The 15018-nt window shown below is 45.0% G+C and overlaps 1 protein-coding gene and 1 pseudogene across 21 annotated transcripts in view; one reads left to right on the forward strand and one right to left on the reverse strand.

Moving 5' to 3' along the window:
* Positions 1-2926: 2926 nt before the first annotated feature.
* The window catches only part of LOC121454784, a 42987-nt pseudogene continuing 30895 nt past the window's right edge, over positions 2927-15018 (reverse strand).
* The window catches only part of Ppp6r3 (protein phosphatase 6 regulatory subunit 3), a 134596-nt gene continuing 122557 nt past the window's right edge, over positions 2980-15018 (forward strand). For 20 of the 21 annotated variants that reach the window (XM_041660739.1, XM_041660741.1, XM_041660742.1 and 17 more), the window contains exon 1: positions 2980-3104. The gene's annotated coding sequence lies outside the window, so the exon portion shown is untranslated. Of the gene's footprint in view, positions 3105-3587; positions 3691-15018 lie in introns of those variants that run through there. The other variant, XM_041660735.1, reaches the window with a different exon arrangement.

Raw genomic sequence — 15018 nt, forward strand, 5'->3', positions numbered from 1 at the left:
CAACCACATGGTGGCTCACAACCATCTGTAATAGGGTCTGGTACCCTCTTCTGGCCTGCAGACATACACACAGACATAATATTGTATACATAATAAATAAATAAATATTTAAAAAAAAAAACTAAGCCTACATGTGTGTGTTCTTCAAAATGCACAGAAAAGTAAACCATTAAGCTCCAGAAGGAAGTAGGGTGAGGAGAGTGGGCTGGGGGACGGGATGTGGTGGGGGTGGTAGGGGTGGAAAAGGAGAGAGAGAGAGGAAAAAGGAGAGGGAGAAAGAGGGGATCCATCAAACCTGTAAGTTTTCAGATGCCGAGCATGTCCTAGGCAAGCTCACAAGTCTTCCCCTGCTTCGGGCCTGTCCATGGCTCTACAGGGCTGGCTGGTGGGCTTCGGGATCAGGTCCTTCCTTCCCCAGGAAGGCCTCTTTGACTTCAGTGCATCTGGCTAGAATAGGAATGTGTGCACTGCAGCATCTGACAACCTACGCCTAACCTCCCTGCCTGGCCTGGGGGAGATGACAGGGGATCTCTTAGTTGTAATGTTTTGTGCACGTCCCTGGAACCCACCAGAGTCTGGGAGAAAGGAACACGGAACAGATGCCAGGAGGTGCTTTCCTTACAGATGAATGAAGGGATGCTGGTTTGGTGGGCCGCGGGGCTGACTCACCTAGGTGATGTAGGGAGCTTGGTTTGGTCAGTGAGGAAACGGAGCTTTTCCTTCGAGGATAGCACAGATGCTGCCCCTTCCAATCATGGCCCACCCTTTAACTGTTGCCCTACCCTGAGCTTTCTGCCTCCTTAACTCTTTGTCACTAGGTCTCAGTTTTAACACATATTGTCACTAGTTGTATGGCCTCAGGTAAGACTTCTAGTTAACTTTTGTGGACTGCCTGGAGTGGTGGGCGTGACAGGCTGGTAGATATTATCTCTTGCACTTCTGAGAGCTTGGGAGTCCTTACCTGACCATGGTCACCCAACCCCTATTTGGCCTGTGGTGTTCAAAAGATCTCTGGTCGTGCTGCTAGTGTGTAGAATGGGGACTGTAATGCTGTTGCGGACCTTCTAGCAATAAACTCTGGCGGCTGCCTCCAGCCATAACTCTCTGGAAAGACTGGAGGCCATGGTGGGTTTGTGTAACTATACATCCCTCTCTTACTACCCTGGTAGTGGAGGTCAGAGCCAGGGTGAGTGAGGTGGAGGGCTCAGGCCAGCTGGGCCCCACGTAAAAGGGTGGAGGCTCAGAGATTCTGAACCTGGAAAAGCCCTGAGTGCCCAAGAATGCAGGTCCTGTCTCCTCCAGTCCAGGGAGTAGTAGGCTCTGTCCCTCCTCCCAGGGGATGGGTGCCTAGAGGTAGCCTAGAGAAGATTCTCAGGAGACACAGCACATGCTCTCCCAGCCTCAGCGAATCCCTGAACAAGTCAGAAGCACTATAGCTACTGCTGAGAGAGATGTGCAGGTAGCCCCTGTTGAGGTGTGAGCACTGTTACTCCAGGCCTGTGTGACTCAGCCTCCTCTGCTACTCAGTCTCCAAATACCTGTGAGCTCCAAAGCCCCATCCTGGGGGTCTCTGTGATACCCTGCCTCTTCCTGCCACCAACACCCTAGGGATCTGGAGCGCTGGCCTGTCTTACAATATAATACCTTCCCAGGACAGTCTGTCCTTCAGTTCGATCATCTTGGTCACTTGTTTTCCAAATGGCATGGGAAGGCCTGCTTCATGAAAGACTTCCAAGAGTGGGAGACTTTGTTGACCTTGGTGGCCAGGCTGCAGTGCCCCTGAACTTCTGTCATGTCTACTCTGAATAGAGCATGTTATTCATAGGGGGGCATAAGGGAAGCGTCTTAGTACATTTTTCTTTGTACCTTCCCTTTAGTACCTTATCCTGCTGGGGTAGAACATTTTGACAAAAGCATCTTTAGGGAGAAAGGGTTCATTGGGCCTTATGGTACTAGGGTACTGGCCATTATGGCAGGGAAGTCAAAGCAGCAGGTTTAGGAGCTTGCAGGTCACAACCCTTTGGGCCAGTTGGTAGAGGAATGAATACGTGGGCTGAGCTCAATTTCTCCTTTTAAATAGCCCTAGGAGAAATGACAACTGTGATTAACTATCAAAGTGGGAAGTCTGGGGTATTGGGGAGGCTTGCAAGTGGGGATCCCGAGGTCCAGGACCTTAGCTCTGAGGGGGGACAAATGTATGGTTCAATTGGTGATACTCTAGTATTTGGAAGAAATTCATGTGTAAATTCTTTTCTTTGACAAAAATCACAACCTGGCATTTTTTTCTAAGTCTGTTTTGTCTCAGGAAGACCTCGACTTTGATCCCATTTTTAGGATTGTCCCTTAGTCTGTCTGTAGTGTTTAATTTAAACAAACACTCTTTTGTAAAATTATACAGTGGAGAATGTGGGCATCGATCCCACTACCTCTCACATGCTAAGCGAGCGCTCTACCATTTGAGCTAATTCCCCAACTCCAAGTGACTTCCGCCACAGGTCTTGTTGTGACTCACGTCATCACCGGTATTCCCCCCCCCCCCCCCATTTCCCTCCCCCGAGGCCGTTGCCCCACCGCCTGTTGTCATTGTGCTATCCCATTGGTTCCCTCGTATCTAAAGCTACACAGCCGGGATTGGTTTGGCTCATTTGTTTTAAAATGCACTGACTACGCGGATTGGTGGTCCGAAGCGTCCGTCACGCGAGGCACTGCTGTTGCTACGGCGTATAGGAACACAGCCCAAGCTTCTCCCCATTTCTGACTTGTTTCTCAGACACCGGGGTCCTAGAGGTTCCGGATCCGTCAAGACCATGGGAAAAAAAATGCGCCTCTCGCGCTTGACTGACAAGGGTCCCGAGCCAATCGGAGTAGAGGCGAGGGCCCCGCTGGGAGGGCCAATAGGTTGTGGGGGGCGGGAGAGTCAGGCCAATTATTTTCGGGAAGGGGGCGGAGTCTTGCCCGAGATTGGCTGCGGGGCGGCCGGAGGGAGGGCGGGGGTAACTCCAGGCCTGCTTGATACGTCCGCCATTTTGGGCGCTTTGCTGATGGTGTCGGTGAGCCCTTTTCCCGCCTGAGCGTGACTAGCTGCGGGTCGTGGGCGCCTCCAGGTAACTCGGGGGAGGGGGTGGCGGCACGGGGTGCGCCGGCCGCGCGGGCGGGCGGCCGACCGACGGGGGTGATGGTCAGGTCTGGGCGGCGTGGGGAGGGAGCGCCCCGGCCCCTCTCCCCTCCCCCCCGGAATCGGCTGCTTTGGCGGCCCGGGAGGCGGCGTCCAGCCCTGGCCGGGACCGAGTCGCCAGCTCCTGTCAGCCTGTCGTTGGCAGCCCGCCGAGTCGGCGGCGAACTTTGGACGCCGAGGTGACTCTCCGGGCTGGGCGAAGCGGGAGCCCGGGCGAGGCGACGAGAGCCGCAGCCAAGTCGGGGGTCCGGGACGAGCTTCCAGGGCTCCCGCGCCGGGGCCTTCCCAGCGACTTCTCGAGGTTTCCCGGAGCTTGTCAACTCGTCGGAGACCTTCGCGAAAGCCTTTGTTGGACTCTGGTCCTCCGAGGAACAAGTTTTGTGGGTTTCTGGGCATTAGCCGCAGAGTCATCGGAATACACAAAAACCAGTTCCGAGTCTCCCGGGGCCTTCGCGGTGAATCCTCAGCCTCCGCTGACCGGGGGCACTCGGACTCCTTGGTGTTTTGGAGCTAGGGTGAGGGCTTATTTTTGTGGCTCCAAGTATCTCCCTTTTAAAGAAGCTTGGTTCAGTGTTAACTTGGAGGTTTTTTCCCCCTCTCCTTTTTCAGAACTTGAACTTGGAGTTGTAGGTGGGACCGAATGAGTGATTTGATTAGCTCGGTGCCGGGGCTTCTCCACCGCGTGACCTGCTGTCATTTCCCCCCTACCCGCTGCGTTCTCTTTAGGGTGGCTCAGAGCTTTGTTTATGTTTTTTGCTTTCCGCCCCGGAGAGGAGGGCTCTTGGACGGGTTTCCTTCCCTCAGAGCACTTGTTAGACGGGTACTGTTTCACTTTCTTAAGTGAAGTTTACTTTGGTTTTTTTCCCTCAAGGTCATGTTGCTGACGGGGCAGCCGGTGAGAAAGGGACTTCAGATGGCCTACGGCTAAAATGTGCCTTGAAGTAGTAAGGTGCAAGATCTCTGTTGTGTCAGTGGTGGTTGAACTTTCTTTTGGACAGTTTGGAAATTAAATCTCTCTTTGCCACTTTCTAGCCCCGTGACCTTGGGCAAATTTCTTACCTTTGCTGCCCTGTGACCCGGGAAAACAATTCTGTCCCAACCAATGTGCACGTTAGACCTGTAACTGAGGATATATGTAAATAAGTTCCCCGAAAGCAGTTAGAACCGAGCTTATCACATCCAATCAGTCCAGCAGTGACCATAATTATAATTACCAAAGTCAACTTGATTTTTTAATTTTGTTTATTTTTGAGGCAGGGTCTCACTGTAGCTAGAGATCTTTACTGCTTCTGCCTCTGGAGTAATGGGATTAAAGTCATGCACCACTACACCTGGCTCATTATTTATTAATTTTTTATGTTTTTTTGGGTCTCCTGTAGTTTAGGATGTTCATGATCTTTCTGTTCAGCTAAGTTTAGCCTTAAATTCTTGATCTTCCTGCCTCTCCCTCACAAGCTTTATGAGTGAGTAGAGGCACATACCACCACACCTAGTTTAAAATTAACTTTTAAAGGTTTAGGTACAGTTAGGAAAGCCATGTGCTGAAGACTCAGGTGGGCTAAAAAAAAAAAAAAACTGAACTGGAAGTTATTTCAAGTTTTTCCATTAGAAGGGAGGTGAAAGTTAATTAAATCACCTACTTGTGCTGGAACAGCGAGTCATGACACTTGAGAGTGTTTTGTCTAAATCAGTACTTATGTATAGAAAACACCCCCAGGAGCTTAAACAAACAGCACAGTTCCTTTGATGCTTCTGTGTGGTTGCCTCAAATCAATAAGTTCATGATTTCTTAGGTTTTTCCTGGTTTGTTGCTGCAATTGGAAGACTACATCCAGTCTTGAGCTTCAGCAAAGGTTCAGGTTAAACATACCTCACATCAAAATGCTGTGGCTTTTTAGCATCAAACTTTCAGATTGTGAGCAGTTTGTATTAGGGCTGCAAAACTGGTAAAGTCTGTGCCAAGACTCAAATCTGAAACCGAAGTAGTTGTAGTCCCAACCACTTTGGATAAGGTGTGCTCAGTATGTAACTTGGGGAGTAGCTGTGGGTGCTTTGACTCCTAGTCTGCACTTTACTGTATTTGGCCAGGGAGTCTAAAATATTTAGCAGTGTCTTTGACTCATTCAGTCATACCTGAAATCAGCTTTTTCTATCTCCATGGTGATAGTTACTTGTAACATGGATTGGCTTATGTACAGGGGAAGAGTGTTTTGATATACTCCATTATAAGTAGACCCCCTCCCAACTGCACGTAATCAAAACTACCAGCCACAGACTACACAAACAAAAGGAGTTTGCATTAACCGAGTGTTTAAGAATATTCTATAGTTGTTCAGAAAATAGGAAGCAGTGGAATTATGACTTCAAGTGGGGTTTACTTAGCTGCTTTAAGATGAATCTTTTGTGAGTTTCCTCTAAAAAAATGTGCTGTTACAAGTAAGCACGTCTTCCTTAGACCAGTATTTGTCGGGGTTGATAACTCAGTTTACTTCTATGATCAACTTGGACCTTGTAGTTGGTAGTTTAGATTTCATATCAGATATTACCAGTGTATGTTGATCTATATTTTTGCATTTACTACACTTCAAAAGAGCAAATGATAAAGAAGTTCTTCCAACTGTCTGTTCAGCTAAAACTCAGCTTACTGAGTTTACTTTATGAAGAGGTCAGGGAGTCTTGCCTGGCTCCTTTGCCTCAAGATCTGAGCTGCTGTGGAGGCTGAGGAGCTGCTTTTTCTTAAAATGTTCTTGAAAATACTGGCCAGACCTTTTGACTTTCAGCAGCTTTACATCTTCCTCAAGATCTCAGGTGACTTTCCTTTTGTTTTAGTTGACCCATGATAATACCGTGTATAGATTCTGGACTGAGAAATCAGGGTAATTGAAGTATATTTCTTTGCCTCAAAGCTTTCCTTGTAGCTGAGGGTCTAGCTCTGTAACGTACCTGTCTAGGATGCATGAGGCTTTGACATCTATCCATAGTATTCCAAATGAGATGAAGAATTAGTAAAACTGGGCATAGGAGCAACCCCTTTAATCCCAGCAGTTGGGAGGCAGAGACAGGAAGAGCTGGAGCTCAAGGCCATTGTCCTGGGTTATATAATAGACCTCCACCGCCTCCCTTCAAGAAGAGAAAAAAATCAGTAAAAGTGATTTTTTTTCCCCCCTGTTGCTTGTGGTGCTGGGGATTGAACCTACGGCCTCATTTACTGTAGGCAAGTGCTTTACACTTAGTTTCACTCCATATCTGCTTTTTAAATTTACTCTAGGTGAGGATGGTCTTTCAACTGTTTGTCCTCTCAGGAAGCATTGTTTTTGGCCTTACTCTCCACTGTGCTGTAGAGGGTAGAGGTTAAACCTGTGGTATAGAGATTATTGTAAGCTCACCTCCCTATCCAGCCCTAAATATCAGTGGTGCTGGCATTATGATAGACTAACATACACTAGAATCACTTGGAATATTTGTTTGTTTGTTTATTTACTTATTTTGGTTTTTCGAGACAGGGTTTCTCTGTGGCTTTGGAGCCTGTCCTGGAACTAGCTCTGTAGACCAGGCTGGTCTCGAACTCACAGAGATCATCCACCTGCCTCTGCCTCCCGAGTGCTGGGATTAAAGGCGTGCGCCATCATCGCCCGGCACTTGGAATATTTTTAAACCATGGATGTTAGACTTCACCTTTGTAAATTTGTGGTAGAAGTTGAGACTTTGTTTATTTTCTCGAGAGAGTTTCTCTGTGTAGCTGTGGCTGTCCTGGAACTCTCTGTAGACCAGGCTGGCCTTGAACTCACAGATATTCGCCTACTTCTGCCTCCCAAGTACTGTGATTAAAGATGTGCACCATCGCTGCCAGCGTGAGGCTTAATTTTTTTAAAAAAATTACATATGTGTGAGTTTGCAAGTGTGTAATTGTAGGTGCACATATACTGCAGCACTCATATGTGTGCCTGAGGACAGCTTGTGCAAGTCAGTTCTTCCCTTCTACTATTTGGGTCCCAGGGATGAGACTCAGGTCAGCAGGCTTTGGAAAGCACCCTTTACCACTGAGGCATCTTGCAGGCACGAGAATGTACTTTCATAGACCTTCCTAGACGATACTGGAGTGCCACTGCCTTTTAGAACCTACACTGTTGTAGAGTGGAGATTCATGGACTGAGTTCCAGGGCTTTTGTGGGTTGGGAGCTATGTCCGCAGTACCTGGATCCTGCCCTCCAGGTTATTTAGTGGCAGGAAGACAAGGTGTGTAGCATGTCAGATGCCTGAAGAGTTAGCTTTAAAATTATGTATTTTGCAAATACCACTTTGAAAGTTTCCCCCTTTATCTCATGAAAATACATTGTCATATTGAGCTTAAAACTTAGCAAGTTAGATTTTCCCCAAATAACACACCATTCTTCTTTTTTTTTATAACATACCATTCTTGAGTTTATTTTTTTAAAAAATCTTTTGACGTCATCTTGTGATCAGCTGTCAGTTTTGTTTTTAGATCTCTAACCCTACCCCCTCTTTTTAAAATGAAAACCTTTCCCTAGAGTTGTTAAACCTGGATCAGTTTACTCAGTTCTGTCTTTTGAGGGTGGAGGGGAGGGAACATATGGTATGTTCTGCTTTTAGCACCCATACCCAGTTGTAAAGGAGTTGTCTGTGTCCTGGACTCTGCAGGTGGAGAAATGTCTTTTTTCCTGGAGATATGTGGTGTGGCAGTAGAGGGAGGTACTTAAAGTTGGTATGATGTGACTGGTTAAAGTGAGGAGTGTTAGGAAAACTATAAATTCAGCACTAAATGGTACTCTTGGCACATATTATAAGACAGGAGGCATGGAGATGGTTTCTGACTTCTGTCCTGAATCTGAGCCTGTGGGTTGTGTTGAGAACTTCAGTCAACCCACCCACAACTCTTAACAACCACTGTACTGTTCCCATCATTTATTACCCCCTCCTTGTTTAGAGACAGGGTCTTGCCATGTAGCCCAGGCTAGCATTGAACTTGACATCCTTCTGTCCCTGCCTTTCAAGTGCTGAGATTATAGTTGTAAATTACCATGCCCACCTTAATCTACTTCTAATCTTCCTAAATAATTTTTAGATTCTTTTTATTTTAGTATGAGTATTTGCCTGCATGTATGTATTATGTGCATGCTGTGCCCACAGAGGACATTGGATCCCTTAGAACTGCAGTTGATTGGGCTGGAGAGATGGCTCAATGGTTAAGAGCTTTGCCTGCTCTTCCAAAGGTCCTGAGTTAAATTCCCAGCAACCACATGGAGGTGTGTATGTATGTATATGTATGTATATATATGTATATATGTATATATATGTGTGTGTGTGTGTATATATATATATATATATATATATTAAAAGAACTGCAGTTACAGACATTTGTGAGCAACTGTGTGCGTGTTGAGAACTAAACCCAGGTCATCTACAAGAGTAGTAAGTGCTTTGTACCAGTGAGCCATCTCTCCAGCCCTCAGCCCCCCCCCCCCCCAGGAGGTTTTGATCAGCAGGTGTACTAATTGAATCTTTTCTTTGTTGGAAATGTATTAGAGATTCAGATTCATTGATGAACAGCCCTTAAGGATCTGCAGTCTAGAGCTTACAATTACAAAGACAGTTAACAAAGCTTGTTAGTATTATATACTCAGCCCTCTGTATCCTTGGGCTCCACATCTGTGGGTTCACACAGCATGGATTAAGTGTATTAAATTCCAGAAAGTTCTTAAAAGCAAAATTTGAATTTGCCACAGGTATGGAGCACTTCACCGAGTCCCTCTAATAAATGTGAATGTAGATATGCTCTGCTGTGGCCACCTAGAGATCTTCAGTGTCTGCCACTTCAATGCTCTGAGTGCTGCTTGCAGTGGCTTGTGTCCTAGCTTTTGGATGCATTTGTATTGAACATGTGGAAGACTTCATTTTCCCCTCCATTCCCTGAATAATACAGTATAACATCTGTTACGTAGTATCATATTGTATTGATTTTAAGGATGCAGAAAGTAGCCCAACAGTGTATTCTGACATTAGTGAGGTGTGGCCAGATAAGGTCTAAGTCGAAGCCTCAGGGAAAAAGGGCTGGTATTGGTGGACTGACTTTTACTTGTTTGAACTTTGGATATCCTAGGTTGCCAGATGTCTTGTAAATAAACAAATAAACAGGACCTGGTATATAGTTTTGTAACCCAACTACTTGGGGAGGTTGAGGTAGGATAGCAAGTTCAAAGCCTGCTGGGCAGTTTACCAAGACTTTCTAGTGGCTCAGTGGTTTAGAGCACTGGCTGCTCTCGCAGAAGACCTGGGTTTGGTTTGTAGCATCCACAATTGCCTTTAACTCCAGTTGAGGATCTGATGTCCTCTTTTGATTTCCACAGGCCCCTGTACACATGTGGTATACAAGCATACATATGCTCATGCACATATACACATAAATATTTTAAAAGGACTTAGCTAGCATGCTTTTGGCCCTAGGTTTGAATCCCCACTGCTACCAAGAAAAAAATAAAAATGGTTGCATTTTTGTTTTTCAAGATGTTGCTTTGACTGGTCTTCTTGATTTGGGTGTTTTAAAAAGGTCCTTCCATGCTGGTGAAGAGCTGTGTGTTAACAAGATGGATACTTAGTGCTTGAGTCACTCAGCTCCCTGCTTCCAGACCTATGAAGTCTTCCCCCAGATTCTGTATGTTGTTTTTTACCTTCCCCTGTCTTTCCTGTCTGTTTTGCCCTTCCCCCCTTTTATGCAGTGCCTTGTGCTGTGACCCAGGTTAGCCTTTAAGTTGAGATAAAGTTAAAGTCTCCTGCCTCAGCGTGCCAAATTCCTGTAGGTTCTTGCTTAACACCTTAAGCACAGACCTGTAATGGGTGGTGCTGGAAGTATGGGGACTGAGGAGTGATCTGGTGAGGTGGCTTAATGGTAAAGTGCTTGCTGATAAGCTGCACCGAGTTTGCTCTTCAGGACTCATAGTGGAAGGAGAAAACCAACTTCAGCAAGTTGTCCTCTTATCTCCAAACACATGCCTTGGCCCCTTGCTGTCCCTCTCCTTACACAACAAAGAAAATGTAATATGAAGGTTTTTTTTTTTTTTTTTTAGCTTTGGTTTGCCTTTTTTTGTTGTTTAAAATATTTTTTTTTTTTTTTTTGTGGGAGGCAGAAAAGACAGGATTTTTCCGTGTAGCTCTGGCACTCATTCTGTAGACCAAGTTGGCCTCAAAGTTTAAATACTTTCATTGATCTAAAATAATTGCAAAAAACTAGACTATGTAGCAATTTTACCTAAGCTTAGTACACTTTTTCCCCTTTATTTTTTTTGGAGGGGGGGTAGGGGTTCTCTGTATAGCTTTGGAACCTGTCCTGGAATTCTCTTTGTAGACCATGCTGGCCTCGAATTCTCCGAGATCAGCCTGCCGCTGCCTCCTGAGTGCCGGGATTAGAAGTGTGTGCTATGGCAACTTAATGCTTTTTTTTTTTTTTTTTTTTTTTTTTTTTTTGGTTTTTCAAGACAGGGTTTCTCTGTGGTTTTGGAGCCTGTCCTGGAACTAGCTCTGTAGACCAGGCTGGTCTAGAACTCCCAGAGATCCGCTTGCCTCTGCCTCCCGAGTGCTGGGATTAAAGGCGTGCGCCACTTTTTAGCTCCAGTGCAAATGCCAGATAGTTCATCATACCATTGCTCTTTCTATGAACTTCACGAACCTCACCTCATCTTCAAATTTTGGCTCTTCTGAACTTTTCCCTATTTACTCTGGGATTTCTGTCAGTTTTCTTTTCTCCTAGGTCTAAGTCCCCTATTTTTAGTAATCTGGTAGGTAATGGCTCTCTTTGCATTTTGATCATTGAGATCCTTTTCTTCAGCACTGCTTTCTTCTCTTCAATTTTTGTCTGTCTTTCATTTCCTTATAGTATTAGTGCAACTTCATCAAAATCCGGATCATCAGATAGATTAGTAGAAGTTTGTGAAATAGACTTTGATTTGGTTTTGGTTATTTTTGCTTTTGGATTCAGTTCTTTGTTTACAACAGCATCCTTGACTGAGTAAGTGACAGATTTCAGAGGACAATTTCCACAAGTGTCAGCTTGATCACAACTGATAGGTTGTTGATCAGATTTCTGTAGGTAGCAAGCCTTCCTATGACAAGATGTCCACATGTTCTCCTGGCTTTCAAGATCAAATAAAAATTGATGTCAGAGCAGTAGATTTGGAGGTTATCCTTAGTCATCAGGTATCAGCTTCCTTTTCTAGGTGGAATGAGCCCTTTCTCCACAACTGTTAACAGTGACTCTAATGTAGCCATCACTTTTGCCAACTTGACTTTCGGATCTTTTTGTCAGTTTCAAGAGCTCTAGTAATTCTTTTCTCAACGTTTTTAGCCTCTCTTTCACTGAGACTTTAGTCATGTCCTTTATGACCAGGGTCTTAGCTTCAACTACCTGGGGTACCAGTTTTGCAAAGGCCTCCCCAACCAAGTAACTCCAAAATCATCCTTTTGCAGGACTTGGGCCACACACCACTGAATTACCTTCCTTTCTTTCCTCTTCCTCAACTTGTGCTGACTCTGATGGCCTCAGGATTTGGAGCCATAGTCTGGAAAATGTGGAATACTTCACAGGGTCTAGAACGGTTACTCTATTGTTCCAGTTTTGATATATGTGCTGCCAGAACAAGCACCTTTGGTTAGTTTTTAAGAAAGTCCTTTCCCCTTTACTGGAAAGGGAGATATTAACCAGTTAGAACAATGATCAGTTTATTTCAGGTTTGAGAGATTAGAGACTGACATCTGGATACTAGTTGGAGTGGCAGTTAAGAGGGCAAATTGGGTAAGTACGTAGAGGCTTCTACTTTTATGTCCAACTGGGACATCTGTACATCATGAGCTTGGCAGAGCCTGATTCACCCCAACGGAGGCTTTTGATTACTTACACCTTACAGCTAGTTGGTGTGGACTTGGAGTGCTTAGTGTACTTGGTCTTGGCCAGAAAGCCAAGCAGCAATTAGGTGTTCTCTTGAAGATAACATTCTGGACTAAAATACTTTTTTTTTTTTTTTTTTGTTTTTTTTTGTTTTTTTTTGTTTTTCGAGACAGGGTTTCTCTGTGGTTTTGGAGCCTGTCCTGGAACTAGCTCTGTAGACCAGGCTGGTCTCAAACTCACAGAGATCCGCCTGCCTCTGCCTCACGAGTGCTGGGATTAAAGGCGTGTGCCACCACAGCCTGGCTCTAAAATACTTTTTATTCATTTAGGCAGGATCTTGCTTTGAAGCCCATGCTGGTCTCAAACTTGTAATACTCTTGCCTTAGCCTTTTACATAGCCAGCCGAGTTATAGGCCTTTCTCATTGATGTAACTTCCAGGAGGGTTCAGCACCTATGCATTTGGCACCTGCCCTTGTGTTACAGTACTTAACTTCTCATGCAGGGTTTGACATTGTCCTCAGTTCAGAATGTATTGTGGTCAAGAGTGCACAAGGCTTGCGTTCTGGTGCATGCAGTTTTCCAACTGTGACTCTAGTACTGTTCTTTAGTCCCCTACCTGTGAATGAATAGTATTGACTTCAGTGCGGTGCCTGAGTGTAGTCACACTCATGTCATTCTCGTTACTGTTCTCATTCTGACAGTAGAGCTATGTAAGGAAACGGCTCTTCAAGGCCAGTGAGAGTCAACCAGAGACTCTGGAGAAGTTCTGACTGGTGGGGATTTTTGTTGAGGAAAATTTTGGATATTTATTTGTAAGTTTCTTCCCTTTAAACTATGATTATGTTACGTTTATTTTGCGTGTAGATAAACACATAAATGTAATATCTTTTCTCTGTTTCTCTGTGGCTTTGGAGCCTGTCCTGGAACTAGCTCTGTAGACCAGGCTGGTCTCAAACTCACAGAGATCCGCCTGCCTCTGCCTCACGAGTGCTGGGATTAAAGGCGTGCACTACCATCGCCCTGCCAACTTTGAGGTTTTTGAAGTATGATTTTTTCTTTTGCCCTGAGAGAGGATATTTATATGTAGCCTTGACTGTCCTGGAACTCACAGAGATCCGCTTACCTCTGCCTCTTGAGTCCTGGGATTAAAGGTGTGCACCATCACCCATTTTGAAGTATGATTTCTAAAACATTTATCTTTAAAATCTCTATATTGGGGCAGAAGGGATAGCTCATGCTTAAGGGTGTGTACTGCTCTTTTGAGAGGATTGGAATTCCATTTCCAGAACCTGCAAGCAGGCAGCTCACCTGCAACTCCCATTCCAGGAGATTGTGACACCTTCTGCTCTCTGCAGGCACTGTGCTCATATGCACAACTGCACACAGGCACACACATGCAAATAAAAAAAAATAATAAAATGAAAATCTTTCTTACTGGCTCTCAGAACCATATAAAAACAGCTCTGTATGTTTTTCTTTTTTCAAGGCAGGCTTTCTCTATATAGCCCTGGCTGTCCTGGAGCTTGCTTTGTAGACCAGGCTGGCCTGCTGCTGCCTTGTGAGTGCTGGGATTAAAGGCATGAGCAACCACCACTGAGCTGTATGCTTTTCGACATGCTGTGGATAAGCACATGTGCCTTGAAGGATAGGTCCATGCTGGCAGATGATGATACAGTGTTTGTCTCTGCCTCCCAAGTGCTGGGATTAAAGACATGCACCACCACCGCCCTACCAGTCTTTGGTTTTTATGCTCATTTTCTTCACAAATTTTACATTATGATTTTACAGTTCTATTGAGATAGGTAAACATTTTCTTTGAAGGGTCAGTTGGCAAGTATTTAGTCTCTGCAGCTCTTTAGCTATTGTGTGTGGAAAACAGCCTCAGTCAAAATGTGGCTAACTAGCAAAGGTGGCTGTGTGTCTGTTGAGTTTTGCTTTGAGGACAAGTGGTAGGCTAGGTTCACTTGTGTGCTGTAACCTGCAGTACCCATTCATATTTAGTTTTTATTTTAAGTCTAGTGAGTTCATTCAGAGAGTGTGTACAAATAAGGAACATTGGAACTGTTAAGTTATACTGGCACTAGCCAGTTTCAGAAAGTATTGTCACTACCTTTGGTCCTGTGTGACGTCTATAACCACCTTCTTTCCAACCTCCTCAAGGCCTTTTATCTCGTTACTTCTATGTTGCCATTTGTGAATGGCTCCTTAAGTAACGTGACTTAATTTTTGAATGTCACTAAACTGTATAAATTGAATCTTTTATTCTGTGATGTCTGTCTTTTAACATTGCTCTCCAGATCCATTTTGTTTTACAAATGGTTATTTCAGGTCTAAGTGATCAGGAACAAACAAGCAGCTCCTCCTTTACTACACTTGAGTACTTATTGTCTTAGTAATGAGCAGAGCCAAACCATGTTTCTATTCTCGTGCCTTGCATGGTTTTAGTCTCAGGAAGATAGTAAATGATATAGTAGCCATCTGGATCCTGATAGGGGCCAGCAGAAGAGGAAAGGAGCAGGCCCTTTTCAGACTGAAAGGCAGTGCTTTTTTACCTGAGAAGGGCCCTTTGCCTAGGTGAAAGGTGGCAAGAGGCCAGTACGTGGGGGCATTGTTATGTACATAGGTAGAGAGTTCAGCATGCCTGAGATGCTATTAAGTAGAATATGCTTGTTGTGTTGGAGGGAAGAGCCCTAAGGGGAGTGGTAAAATAGGTCTGTTTTGAGCCAAAGGTATGATGTGGTCTTGTTTCTGAAAGGTCCCACTGCAGCTAAGTTAAGAATAGCTGTCCCTGTGCAGCTGGCAGGAGAGGCTTTAGAAGTCCGTGGCAGTGATTCAGCAAAGCAGTCATGGCAGCTTGGGCTGAAGGGGACCAAGAAGTGGTATCGAGAAGTGGTTGGAGTCTGGATCCTTCTTGGAGTGAGAGCAGATGAGATTTGCTGGCCAACT

Source organism: Microtus oregoni, unplaced genomic scaffold, assembly GCF_018167655.1.
Source record: "Microtus oregoni isolate MIOR12 unplaced genomic scaffold, Mior012 000012F_ref0000307, whole genome shotgun sequence".
In the NCBI taxonomy this organism is placed as follows: domain Eukaryota; kingdom Metazoa; phylum Chordata; class Mammalia; order Rodentia; family Cricetidae; genus Microtus; species Microtus oregoni.